We start from the raw sequence: 15174 nt of genomic DNA on the forward strand, positions 1-15174 counted from the left end.
TCCGGCCTGCCGGTTTCCCTGAATCCCTTCATAAATGTTACTTTGCTCACACTCCAACAGCACGTCAAGTATTAAAAACCATTTGTCTCCATTCACTCCTATCAAACACGCTCACGCATGCCTGCTGGAAGTCCAAGCCCCTCGCACACAAAACCTCCTTTACCCCCTCCCTCCAACCCTTCCTAGGCCGACCCCTACCCCGCCTTCCTTCCACTACAGACTGATACACTCTTGAAGTCATTCTGTTTCGCTCCATTCTCTCTACATGTCCGAACCACCTCAACAACTCTTCCTCAGCCCTCTGGACAACAGTTTTGGTAATCCCGCACCTCCTCCTAACTTCCAAACTACGAATTCTCTGCATTATATTCACACCACACATTGCCCTCAGACATGACATCTCCACTGCCTCCAGCCTTCTCCTCGCTGCAACATTCATCACCCACGCTTCACACCCATATAAGAGCGTTGGTAAAACTATACTCTCATACATTCCCCTCTTTGCCTCCAAGGACAAAGTTCTTTGTCTCCACAGACTCCTAAGTGCACCACTCACTCTTTTTCCCTCATCAATTCTATGATTCACCTCATCTTTCATAGATCCATCCGCTGACACGTCCACTCCCAAATATCTGAATACGTTCACCTCCTCCATACTCTCTCCCTCCAATCTGATATTCAATCTTTCATCACCTAATCTTTTTGTTATCCTCATAACCTTACTCTTTCCTGTATTCACCTTTAATTTTCTTCTTTTGCACACCCTACCAAATTCATCCACCAATCTCTGCAACTTCTCTTCAGAATCTCCCAAGAGCACAGTGTCATCAGCAAAGAGCAGCTGTGACAACTCCCACTTTGTGTGTGATTCTTTATCTTTTAACTCCACGCCTCTTGCCAAGACCCTCGCATTTACTTCTCTTACAACCCCACATACTTCTCTTACATACATATATATATATATATATATATATATATATATATATATATATATATATATATATATATATATATATATATATATATATATATATATATATATAATCTTCTTTCAACTAACCGGCCGTATCCCACCGAGGCAGGGTGGCCCAAAAAGAAAAACGAAAGTTTCTCTTTTTAAATTTAGTAATTTATACAGGAGAAGAGGTTACTAACCCCTTGCTCCCGGCATTTTAGTCGCCTCTTACAACACGCATGACTTATGGAGGAAGAATTCTGTTCCACTTCCCCATAGAGATAAGAGGAAACAAACAAGAACAAGAACTAGAAAGAAAATTGAATAAAACCCAGAGGGGTGTGTATATATATGCTTGTACATATATGTGTAGTGTGATTTAAGTGTAAGTAGAAGTAGCAAGACGTACCTGAAATCTTGCATGTTTATGAGACAGAAAAAAGGACACCAGCAATCCTACCATCATATAAAACAATTGCAGGTATTTGTTTTACACTCACTTAGCAGGACGGTAGTACCTCCCAGGGTGGTTATATATATATATATATATATATATATATATATATATATATATATATATATATATATATATATATATATATATATATATATATATATATGAAATGAATTTACTCTTCGTAGTTTGGCCTTTATTCTTGTGATTTTAATTGTATACACTTTTAAATAGACTTAAATTAATGAAAATTAATCGATGTCATTATTGTGTTCTTGCAGGTAAGGATGTCCGTGTGTAACCAGTGGCAAGCATCACAACCATCACCACCTCGTCATGAGGATGTCCGTGTGTGACCAGTAAAAAAAACATCACAAACATCACCTCTTGGTGATGTTTGTGTGTGCGTGATCAGTGAAAAGCATCACCTCACCTCTTGGTAAGTACCAACTTGCCACTGATTGCTTTTGTTTTTGTATAAAAAAGAGATCTTTTGCTTGAATACAGAATGAGTAAAATTACTTTGGTAATTAGAAAAAGATACATCATACAACTGATGACATTGTATATCGTTGTATATTAGATTTTTGACTCCTTAAATGAGTCAAATTATTGGACTCTTGTAACATCCTGATTTGGATGAACATCGGAACAAGTGCTGTAATTACCTGCAAGTGAGGTCAGAAAACATTACTGACCTTGTCCGGGGTGTTAGTCTAACATGCACAAATCAGATTGTACAAGGAACTATGGGCAAACTTATTTGAACAGTCATTTAAACGATTTCAGTATGTCTTCCTTTTAATTGTGTTTGAAGAATTAACATTATTTTAATATGGATATTAAAACGGGATTTTCTGAAGGATTTTTGCTGATGCGATTGAAGATTTGTAATATTGCAATGAATTTTCAATAAAATGGAGTTGTATAATATAGTGGCGTTTAGTCTGTTGACTTAAAACAAAGGTGAGAACATCATTGATGAAATAGCAGTCCAGAACAAAGAGGAAATGCAAGTGTTTTGCTAGTGAAGAATTTATGTTTATAAATAGAGATTTATAAGCAACAGTTTCTTCACACTCACTCATGTGTATATATATATATATATATATATATATATATATATATATATATATATATATATATATATATATATATATATATATATATATATATAATATAATATATATATATATATATATATATAATATAATATATATATATATATATATATATATATATATATATATATATATATATATATATATTATATTATATGAAATAAGATCCCAGTAAACAGGTAATATCACAATGAGAAATTACGGAAGAGCAGAAACTACTGAATGTATATGCAAAGAAATATCGCAGCCTGCAGGATTCGAACCCAGATGGGCGAGTCTCCACAGGTGTAGTTAGCCGCCGACCTGACGCCTTAAACCACTCACAATGTTAGGCAACCTACTGGACTGCAAGTCGTTTCTCGAAACGCCTGGCACACCAGTGAGCCTCAAGGATGGTCTCCAGCCATTTCATTTTCTTCGTGTATGTTCTGGCCTCACGACTCAATGCCCCTCTCAGAAACAGGTGATAGTATATGCAAAAAAATATCGCAGCAACAGGATTGGAACCCAGATCCGCAGGTGTCCATGAGTGTAGCCAGCAGACGACCCGACGACTTAAACCATCTTATTTACCCTAGTCGGGTTATCCTACATTAAATCTTTACCTGTAAATATTATTACCCTTAATGTAAACAACTATAGAAAATTAAAATATCAGTAAAAGCATCTGTAGAAGAAGCATTCTTTTTTTTACACAGATGAATTTACAGGAGTTTAGCTGTATTAACCTAGTAGCAGGTGATGACTGGCACATAATGCGGGTGGAGAGGCACTGCAGTGTTTTACCCTGGATAAGCAGGAAGAATCTGCAGACGGTAGCACAAAGCACTTGAAGTGTCTCATACGCGACAGGCAGGTCCGCTGAGCACGTGGCAGACAGCTGATAATCAGCTGACTGCGTTCGCGGGGAAAACGTACATGTACAAGAAACGCTAGTCAGCGCGGGAAAATCTCTCTCTCTCTCTCTCTCTCTCTCTCTCTCTCTCTCTCTCTCTCTCTCTCTCTCTCTCTCTCTCTCTCTCTCTCTCTCTCTCTCTCTCTCTCTCTCTCTCTCTCTCTCTCTCTCTCTCTCTCTCCGTTTTGGCTGAGGATGCGGCCTGTGTGAGTTCTGATCACGCCCGTGGTAAGTGTAAAGGTGTCTCTGGCAGTTAAATAGCGTTAGACTACCCCACTCCTTCCCTTGTAAAATTATTGACAGGGTTAATGTTAACTATGACAGCCGCCTCGATTTATGGATCAACTTGTCTATGATTACCCACGGTGAGACAAAATAATTGTGAGTAAAGACGTGGGCTGCAGGGTCCATTTGGCAGAAATATCTTCATTAAGCTCTTGTGTAGTTGACCAACACACTGCAACAAGGAAGACTTGATCTACGATCAACTGCAGAGATGGAAGAGGCACACGATGAGGAAGGAAGGAGGAAGGAGAAGGAAAAAAAGGACGATGAAGGATGAAATTATGGGGAATAAGAATGAGCTGGTAGAGGAAGTAAAGTGATGGATGACACTGAGAATGAAGTAAGAGGAGAGACAGGATGGAGGTGAAATAAGGGTAAGGCTAATTTGATGGGTGATGTGTGGGAGAAAATTCTCTCCCACAATAACAGTCGCCGATTTAATAATACCCATTATCAGTTAGTCAATGACTGGAGAGATGAGAACTTAGCTGATCTCCAACCACTACCTTCCATCGATACATCAACTCTTGAAGATGCCCACCCTCTTACTAGACCTATTACATTACTTGAGATGAGTCAGGTTATTGGAAGAATGCGAAATAGAGCCCCTGGTCTGTCTGGAATAACAATGAAACAAATAAAGTTCCTACCCAGATATTGTAAACAGTCTTTGGTCAATATCATTAATGCCATCTTGGCCTCCGGACATTTTCCAGTGGTTTTTAAGACTGCGAGGATGATCTTTCTTGCTAAACCCCATAAAGACATCCACCAACCTGGAAACTATCGACCTATATCCTTACTTGAAGTCACTGGCAAAGTTCTTGAGATTATTTCTAATAGATTGAACTATTACATGGAGTTTAATCACCTCTTTACTGAAAAACAATTCGGCTTTAGGACTCATAGAGGTACCCATCATGCAATAAATATTATTTTCGATGCTGTAGCGAGCCTGAAACATCAGGACAATCTTGCCCTAATTGCCACCAGAGATGTTCATAAAACTTTTGATAGCTTATGGCATGATGGTCTTATATATAAACTAGTTGACCTACCTGACCATAACTGGACCTTTCTCAGATTTATATATATCTTCTTAACTCAAAGAAAAATCATTCCTACCTTTCACGGCAGGTCGACAGAACCTTTTATACCGACAGCTGGTGTCCCACATGGTTCATGTCTTAGCCCAATACTATTCAATATTTATGTGAATGATCTTCCTCAACTGGAGTTCAATGATACAATTATAACACAATTTGCAGATGATATTATTCATGTCGTCTCGTCAACCCCTGTAACAGGAAAATATAAGTATGAGAGAGTCATAGAAAAATGAATGTTGAACTTCGCCGAACATCTAATTGGGAAAAGAAATGGAGAATTACGACCAACCCTGAGAAAGTTCTTGTTAGTACGATAGGATGTTTTGCACCAACCATCGAAGACAAGGGGGGTTTCTCCATCAGAGGTACACCTGTAGCAATTAGTAACCCTAACAAGATCTTGGGATATTAAATAGACAGGCTGCTCTACTCAACATCTCACGTCAGTAAAAAGATCAACATAGCCAAAGCCGGTCTTAGCAGTCTCTATAGATTTAATGAAGCCCCTTCACACATCAAAAAACGTATAAAATGATAATAAGACCTATACTCGAATACCCACGTGTCCCAATGTCATTAACAACAAAGACCAACATGCTACGGTTGCAGCGGGTCCAGAATAGAGCTCTCCGCTTTATTACGGGTACCAGGAGAGACAGAATCAAAATGGCAGATTTACACATACAACAGGATATTGCTGTCTTAAATGTGCGCCTTGATATGCTGAAGAAGAGGCAACTCTATGCAATGCAAGAACTCTACATATCAGATAGAGAACATCCTCCCCAAGTTGAAAATACTACCGCCTATATCATTAACACTCCTCCCTACAGGACCCAAAGAATGACTTTTCCACAGAGGCTGCGTCGCTTCATCCATAAAGACGATTACCAACGACCAGTGATCTTGAGCGACCTCCCTGCAGATGAAGATGATTGAGTAACACCAGAACCCTTCTATGTCTACTAAGAATATTATCGCCTCTAATTATGGAGATATATAACTTTAATACTTTCACATCTACTGTTGTAAATTCGCTATATTTACTATGGCGGGACACCACCTTGAAATAAGCCAACGTGCTCAGTGATTTTACCTGAATTGTCTATGTAATCATCGCCTTGCCTTGTCGTTGAAATCTTTGTTATGCAATCGCAAAAAGAACGCAATTGCAACTTGTATATCTACTAGATGAAGATTGAGACACTGAATAAAGATTCCCATATGCTGCATAAGTGTCTCAATCTTCAACTTGTCGGTTTTTCAAACCATTCATCACAATTGTATATCTACTACCAACTCAGAATCATGCACCTATATATCTGTTATATCTGTGTGACTCTGATGGGTAAGTAATTTTCTGTTATTACACACACTTTTTAAATTGCACCAAATTATTATTATTATTATAATCAAAGGGGAAGCGCTAAACCCGGAGGATTATACAGCGCCTGGGGGGGGGGATGTGGAAGGCATTCAGGCTTAATTCGGGGAACTGGAGCACAGATCCAATTCCCTAAATCAAGAGCCCCTCACCAACATCAAGGAACCTTCCTTGAGGGGAAATTGCACCAAAGTGGTTGGGCCACTTCCCTGTTGTATCATACCTCGTTCCCCCTCCCATCCTTTTTCCATATTTCTATCCTTACCCATCCTTCTTCCTTACCCTTCTTACCAAAGTTCTGGTCATAAGTTGAAGTTGAAGTTGAATAAGGGTAAGGATGAGGTGGAGGATGAAGTATCATGAGTCAGTCAGCAGTCATACCGCAGTGCTCCTGTTTCCGTGTGGAGGAAGATGAAGATAAGGAGCAGGAAAAGGAGGAGGAGAAGGTGTAAGTGGCCTGGTAACACTAGTACTGTCGTAGCACACTGGTTACTGGTATCTGGTAGCCTAGGTTGTGGCCACTCCTGCCAGGTTGCTCCGATAACAGTTTGATCAGTCAAACTACTTGTGCTGGTTGCCTACATACTGAGCAGACACCACTGCCTGGCTCATGAGGAATAAATTTCGTGAACTTATCAGTATCCTCTCTTGGTACACACTTCTTACCTTCACATGTTTCTTAGTTATTTTTTTTTTTGTCCTGTAATATTTACTTTCCAGTTAGGTAGGCATATTGTGCTGCTGGGCTGCTGCAACAGTGGTCCCAGACATGATCTATATCAGATAACACTTCACACTGGCTGAATTGTCTCTTCTTGTATTTATTCCAACCCTGTGTTTTCCTTGGGGATATTTTGCTGTGTTCACCATCCCTCTCACTCTCTTAAGGAGTAACTACAGTCAGCAAATTTAAAACCAGTTCTTCAGGCTTCTTCCAGGTATTTATTTTTGGTATATCTTTCTCGCTTGAACTCCGGGAAATACAACTTAAGGGTTTTTAGGCGTTCCCAATAATTTAAGTCTTTGAACTGATACCAGCAGTAAAACGTTGTGTGCATTTTCCAGATCTGCAATTTCGCTTGGCTTAAACAGAGCTGTTAGTGTAGGCAGTATTTCACTCCGGAGAGTACAAGTGCCTTGAAGAGTATTATCATTGGCTTCTCATCTCTAATTTTATAAGTCCTTCGTATCCAGCTTCTTATTTTCTTGGAATTTATGAGCGTGCTTATCGTACGTAAATTCTTCTAGAAAGATTCGCCTCGGTCTCTTTTCTCTGCAGTTTTGCTGAGTAGTTTGACTGCATTTTGTATTCTTTTCCTCTTTTATTTCTTAAAAAAATTCCCATTGCTGAGTAATTCAAATACGGCCTTGTTGAGTCATATGATATTTTCTGTGGTCCACTGGAAGTGATGGTCTTATGTATGATTGAGAGTATATTGTGACCTCGATGGATACAACGAACATACATGTTATACCATCATATGAGAAAAAATATTAGTGTTACGGTATGTGTCTTCGTTTGTTGTATATATATGTATAGTATACTATTGTATACTATACCGACAAGATAAAGAATTAGACATGTGTGCAACAATGGGTATCTTTATTGTAGACGTTTCGCCATCCAGTGACTTTATCAATACAAATTCGAGGACATAATGGGAAGAGAGTAGAACTATGTACAAACAACGAGGTAATCAGTCCCCCAGCCTTACAGTTGGTGAAGAGCACCGTAGTCTTGAAGAATCTGAAACACAGGTATGAAGCTTGGTACTTGTATACCGGCGTCAGGTAAGGGACGTGAAGCAGTCGAAGACATTGATAGGCGGGTTTTTCCAGTGGAAGTAGGTCATACCCGAACGATGGGAGTTAGAGAAAAAGTTAGTGCAATACTACTACTGCTGCTGCTGCTGCTGCTGGTTACCACTACTGCTAGTTACTACTACTGATATTGCTACTACTACTACTGTGACTATTACTACTACTACTATACTACTACTACTATTACTACTGCTACTACTATTACTACTACTACTATTACTATAATGCTACTACTACTACTACTACTACTACTACTACTACTACTACTACTACTACTACTACTACTACCACCGCCATGACCACCACTAAATCCTAGCCTAAGTGTTGTATCTTCAGTCACTCGTTCATTTATATGTAATGTTTTGCTGTCAGGATTATCTCATCTTTGGAAGAGTGCAATTAGTTGGGGGTCACCTAAATTGTAAGCTCCCCTGATCTTTGGGAAGGGGTTGTTGGGGTCACCTCAGCTCAGGTGAGGGAGGTCAAGGGGAGGATGTGAGTAGTGGAGATGCAACTTCCTGGAAGTTGCGTTGCTGATTGTTCCTACAGGTAGATGGTGTGTCAAGCAGGTGTATGTCAAGCAGGTGTGTGAGAAGCAGGTGTGTGTGAAGCAGGTGTGTGAGAAGCAGGTGTGTGTGAAGCAGGTGTGTGTGAAACAGGTGCGTGTGAAGCAGGTGTGTGTCAAGCGGGTGTGTGTCAAGCAGGTGTGTGAGAAGCAGGTGTGTGTCAAGAGGGTGTGTGAGAAGCAGGTGTGTGTGAAGCAGGTGTGTGTGAAGCAGGTGTGTGAGAAGCAGGTGTGTGTCAAGAGGGTGTGTGAGAAGCAGGTGTGTGTGAAGCAAGTGTGTGTGAAGCAGGTGCGTGTGAAGCAGGTGTGTGTCAAGCGGGAGTGTGTGAAGCAGGTGTGTGAGAACCAGGTGTGTGTCAGGCAGGTGTGTGTGAAGCAGGCGTGTGTGAAGCTGGTGTGTGTGAAGCAGGTGTGTGTGTGTGAAGCAGGTGTGTGTGAAGCAGGTGTGTGTGAAGTAGGTGTGTGAGAAGCAGGTGTGTGTGAAGCAGGTGTGTGAGAAGCAGGTGTGTATGAAGCAGGTGTGTGTAAAGCAGGTGTGTGAGAAAGTGTGTGAAGCAGGTGTGTGTCAAGCAGGTGTTTGCGAAGCAGGTGTGTGTGAAGCAGGTGTGTGTCAAGCAGGTGTGTAAGGCAGCACCATTTCACTTCATAAAACAGAGATGAGGATTTTTATTTAGTCCAGTTGTATAAACCTTTGTAATAAATAACGACAAATTAGTTCACAAAGACACAGGAGTAAACACTAGGACATATTTATTAGAAAACTTTTCGGTCCTGGGGCTTTGATTAAAGTCCCAGACCGAAACGTTTTCTAATAAATTTGTCCTAGTGTTTGCTGAGGTGTCTTTCTGAACCAGTTAGTCCACTTGTACTCGCATCGTGACACGGACTGAGAGAGGGAGGGGGTTGTCATCGGATTCTGCCTGAGAGCGCATAGGATTTGCAGCTCACAGTTTCTCAGAGAGGAATACCACCACATTTTCCAGGTTTTCACTTGCCTTCAGTTTCTTCTACACTTTATCTATGCCTGCAGGAGACGGTCCCACCACATTATCAATACCGCCGCAACGGCTGTGTTGATAATGTGGTGAGCTGCAAATCCTATGCGCTCTCAACCAGAATCCGATAACAACCCCTCCCCCTCTCAGCCCGTGTAACGATGCGAGTAAAAGTGTGGCAGGTCGTCCTTGTTTGCAGGTTTTCTCTTCACTGTGAAGGACAGATTATCCGTGTCTGTTCCTAGGAGGATGTCCAAGAACGAGTATGTAAAGTCACTACTGGATTAAAAAAAAAAAGAAGGGGGGGGGTCACCTGGTAAGTGATGAAATGGAAAGAATGCAGTTTGGTTTTACATGAGTATAATTTGTATGACACTTTATTGAGGCAGCTCTGATTAGGGTATCTGACATGGTGTTCCGTAACCTCGGAAATTTTAATATATCAGATGTATTTGACCTCCTTAAGGCCTTTACTTTATATCACAGACACACTTTTATTTACGACTACATTCTGGAAATGCTTGACGCTCGATCCACTCCTACTTATCTTCTGAACTTTGATTATTCTTTCTCTTCCTGTCGCACCTTTCTAATGGAATGTGCTGAGAAACTTGATGCTGTTGACACTGAAGATGTTTTTGCGACAGTTCGTGTTTTGAGACTCAGTCTTCGGGACAGCATGGACACACACACACACAACTAAGCGCATCCGGAGTAGTCGCCACAGCCTTAGTCCGACAGAGGATAAGACTGCGCAACAGATTAAATAGGGTGTTGTAACACTCGATGAAAAGACATAAACAGACTTAACATTATCAGTAATGTATTCAGCTATGTCCTTATTACATGTAAAAATGGAAGCCTTAATCCTCGATCAAGATTCCAAAAAAGATTCTGACTTCCAAGAAGTTTATGTCCAGGACCTTCTTATCACAGTTCCCACCATCTTAAGACATTCGTCTTGATTTTTAAGCATTTAGTGGATAAAGATCGCATTAGTATCACCAGCGCTAACAAAGTCCACTATAACTTGAAAATGCGTCATCCAATCGGTTCTAAATTTTCTAAACTGGTGTACTTTAAGGCAAGATTCATGCAACTAGTATTTACACCTGCAGATTCCTTCTGGTTAATTATATATATAAACCATTCCTGGACTTGGACTAGTTAATAAACGTGAAATCTGCAGATTCTGTGCGATAACTCGAGATTGCATTTTCTGGTTGGCTTCAAACGTTTACCACTGGTGTGATTTTGTCAAAGGAAGCTTCGCACTGAATTTACCTTGTGTAGGTTGCAGTCTGCCAATTTTATAAACCAAAATAGTTTTTTTGCAGTAACTGTAACATGCCTCTCCTGATAGATTTCAAACATTAAATGCTATAGTATCATATTTAAAACAAATAGATGTATAACTACACTGTAAATTTATGCTGCACATTGCACTATTCCTTTTACATTCATTGAGGTAAACAGATCTGGATTATAGGATATTGGGAACCTCTCTTGGATCGCTCAGTGAAATGCATCCAGTTATTTGATGTTTGCGGAGGTTGTAGTAAGTGCTGCCAGTTTCGTGTGTGAAACAATGTTTTCTTGTATACTTTCTCAGTTTACAATTGTGGCTTCTTGTTCCTCCTGTTGATGGTGCTATGAAGTCTTCTTTATCACTTGTTTCGTATCTTTTATGATCTTGTGTGATTATCTTGTCTCCTAGATCAATATGGAGGGTACTTAGTGTGTTTACTCACCTATTTGTGGTTGCAGGGGTCGATTCAAAGCTCCTGGCCCCGCTTCTTCGCTAGTCGCTATTAGGTCCACTCTCTCCCTGCTTCAAGAGCTTAATCATACCTCTTCTTAAAGTTGTGTATGGACCCTGCACCTGCTACTTCACTGATAACTCTAAGGCCGAAGAAATACTTTCTAACATCTCTATGAATCATCTGAGTTTTTAACTGAAAATTGTTGCCCTTTGTTCCTGTGTCCCATCCCTGAAACATTCTGGTCCTGTCCTCCTTGTTAGTTCCTTTTAGTATTTTATATGTTATCATCATGTTTCCCCATCCCTCCTATCCTCTAGTGTCGTCAGGTTGAATTTCCCTAACCTCTTCTCATAAGACATAACCCCTTAGCTCCGGGACTAATCTTGTTGCAACTTCTGCACTTTCTCCAGTTTCTTGATGTGTTTGATTAGGTGTGTGTGTATAAGGGCTATAGAGAAAAATATAGAATAAAGGGTAGTTAAGGAGAGGTAAACACTGAGTGTGAGAGTGAGAATCAGATAGAGGGTGTAAAGAAAGATGGAGGAGGGTGTAAAGAAAGATGGAGGAGGGTGTAGAGGAAGGAAGTCTGCCATCAGAGAATGTTGACATAAAATTCATGGCACGTGTGATAATACTGAGGTGAACAATAATAACATTGTTGCTGTTAGGAGCTTAGTCAGTGGCGGACCTACATTTTTGTAGCCCTGAAGCTTGAACTGTTTTGGGGGCCCCTTCGCAGTTCCTTCTCATACAGTAGACCCACAAATTTTTAAGAATGTGGACTAGAGTCGTTTCTGGGGCCCCTCGGGATTACGGGCCCCTGAATCTTAAGTTTCGTAGTTTTATAGTAGATCCGTCCCTGAGCTTAGCGTTGAGAGTGTCAGCTACATCTGCTGATAATGTTACTGACTTGAGCTTCATTTTAAAGAACTGCTACCAAGGGTATCTTTATTATTATCTGCACTATTAAAACAGAGTAGTTTAGCGATATACCGACAAGTTGTGGAAAAGACACTTAATGTACAGAACAGGACTGTAGAAGCCACTCACGGCGAAACGTTTCCTTTAATAAACGTCCTTAGCTCGCGCTCTTGAGAAAAACACAGCATTAACAACCGAGTTTCCGTCGTATTATCTCAACACTGAAAAAGAATAATAATTGACAGAGAGGAATAACTAACTATACGGAGGTGTGGGATACACACGAGGAGGTGGAGGAGAGGCGGAGTAAGGCGTGATGAAAGGCAAGGTAGGTAGAGAGAGCAGAGGATGATGGAGGGAGGAAGAGCAGTACGAGTGACAGCGTGTGGGAGGCACAGGTGAGGGTAATTAACCTGCCCCCTCCTCCTCATCCCACAGAGAAACACCACCCAGGTAGTGTGGGAAACCTCTGACGTCACGTGACACAATACGCATCCGGCTTGGAGGCAACCCTCGCAAATATAATAATAATAATAATAATAATAATAATAATAATAATAATAATAATAATAATAATAACGACAACAACTGCAATTCCAACTACAACAACAACAGTAACAATTATTATTACTACTACCACCACCTCAACTACCGCCCTGATCCATCGTCAGGTCTGGTCAAGGACTGGGTCGCGGGGGGTGTTGACCCCGGAACTCCCTCAAGGTAGGTAGACTCCAGGTAGACCGCCGCCACTACTACTACTGTTGTTAATAATAATAATAATAATAATAATAATAATAATAATAATAATAATAATAATAATAATAATAATAATAATAATAATGTACATAGTTTCATAGTGTATCATATTTTTACGATATATCCATTTCGAAGTTTAGTAGTAGTAGTTTGCCACCTGGCCGCTTGGGGCGCTCATCAACTGAACCACCTGTTACCTGTTACCATTAACAGATAAACAACAGTTTTGTTTATCTGTTATATGTTAATAATTTCCTTAGGCTGTTTATCTTGGTGTTTGGAGAAGCAAGCGGTGTTCTGTTTTACTCATGATAGAGTCACCAGTGTTGTTGTTTTGATGTTTTACCATTATTCATCTACAAAGTTTGAAGTAAATACGTGATTATTATTATTATTATTATTATTATTATTATTATTATTATTATTATTATTATTATTATTATTATTATTATTATTATTATTATTATTATTATTATTATACAGGAATGATGATTGCTGAATGCTGATCGTAAACATATAGGGATGATGATTGTAGACATACAGGGATGATGATTGTAGACATACAGGGGTGATGATTGTAGACATACATGGGTGATGATTGTAGACATACATGGGTGATGATTGTAGACATACAGGGGTGATGATTGTAGACATACAGGGGTGATGATTGTAGACATACATGGGTGATGATTGTAGACATACATGGGTGACGATTGTAGACATACAGGGGTGATGATTGTAGACATACAGGGGTGATGATTGTAGACATACAGGGGTGATGATTGTAGACATACAGGGGCGATGATTGTAGACATATAGGGATGATGATTGTAGACATACATGGGTGATGATTGTAGACATACAGGGGTGATGATTGTAGACATACAGGGGTGATGATTGTAGACATACATGGGTGATGATTGTAGACATACAGGGGTGATGATTGTAGACATACAGGGGTGATGATTGTAGACATACAGGGGCGATGATTGTAGACATATAGGGATGATGATTGTAGACATACATGGGTGATGATTGTAGACATACAGGGGTGATGATTGTAGACATACATGGGTGATGATTGTAGACATACAGGGGTGATGATTGTAGACATACATGGGTGATGATTGTAGACATACAGGGGTGATGATTGTAGACGTATAGGGATGATGATTGTAGACATACATGGGTGATGATTGTAGACATACAGGGGTGATGATTGTAGACATACATGGGTGATGATTGTAGATATACAGGGGTGATGATTGTAGACATACATGGGTGATGATTGTAGACATACAGGGGTGATGATTGTAGACATACATGGGTGATGATTGTAGACATACAGGGGTGATGATTGTAGATATACAGGGGTGATGATTGTAGACATACATGGGTGATGATTGTAGACATACAGGGGTGATGATTGTAGACATACATGGGTGATGATTGTAGATATACAGGGGTGATGATTGTAGACATATAGGGATGATTGTAGACATACATGGGTGATGATTGTAGACATACAGGGGTGATGATTGTAGACATACATGGGTGATGATTGTAGACATACAGGGGTGATGATTGTAGACATACATGGGTGATGATTGTAGACATACAGGGGTGATGATTGTAAACATACATGGGTGATGATTGTAGACATACAGGGGTGATGATTGTAGACATACATGGGTGATGATTGTAGACATACAGGGGTGATGATTGTAGACATACATTCGTGATGATTGTGGACATACAGGGATGATGATTGTAGACATACAGGGATGATGATTGTAGACATACATGAGTGATGATTGTAGAAGTACAGGGGTGATGATTGTAGACATACATTCGTGATGATTTTAGATATACAGAGGTAATGATTGTAGCCCCTGGCTGTATCTAAGAAGGCACTGGACAGGCACCTAAAGTCAGTACCTGACCAACCGGGCTGTGGTTTGTACGTCAGCTTGCGTGCGGCCAGCAGTAACAGCCTGGTTGATCAGGCCCTGATCCACCATGAGGCCTGGTCTTAGACCGAGCCGTGGGGGCGTTGACCCCCGAAACCCTCTCCAGGTAAACTCCAGGATGATTGTGGACATACATGGGTGATGATTGTAGATATACATGGGTGATGATTGTGCACA

This window comes from Cherax quadricarinatus, chromosome 28 (genome assembly GCF_038502225.1).
Source record: "Cherax quadricarinatus isolate ZL_2023a chromosome 28, ASM3850222v1, whole genome shotgun sequence".
Taxonomy (NCBI): Eukaryota; Metazoa; Arthropoda; class Malacostraca; order Decapoda; family Parastacidae; genus Cherax; species Cherax quadricarinatus.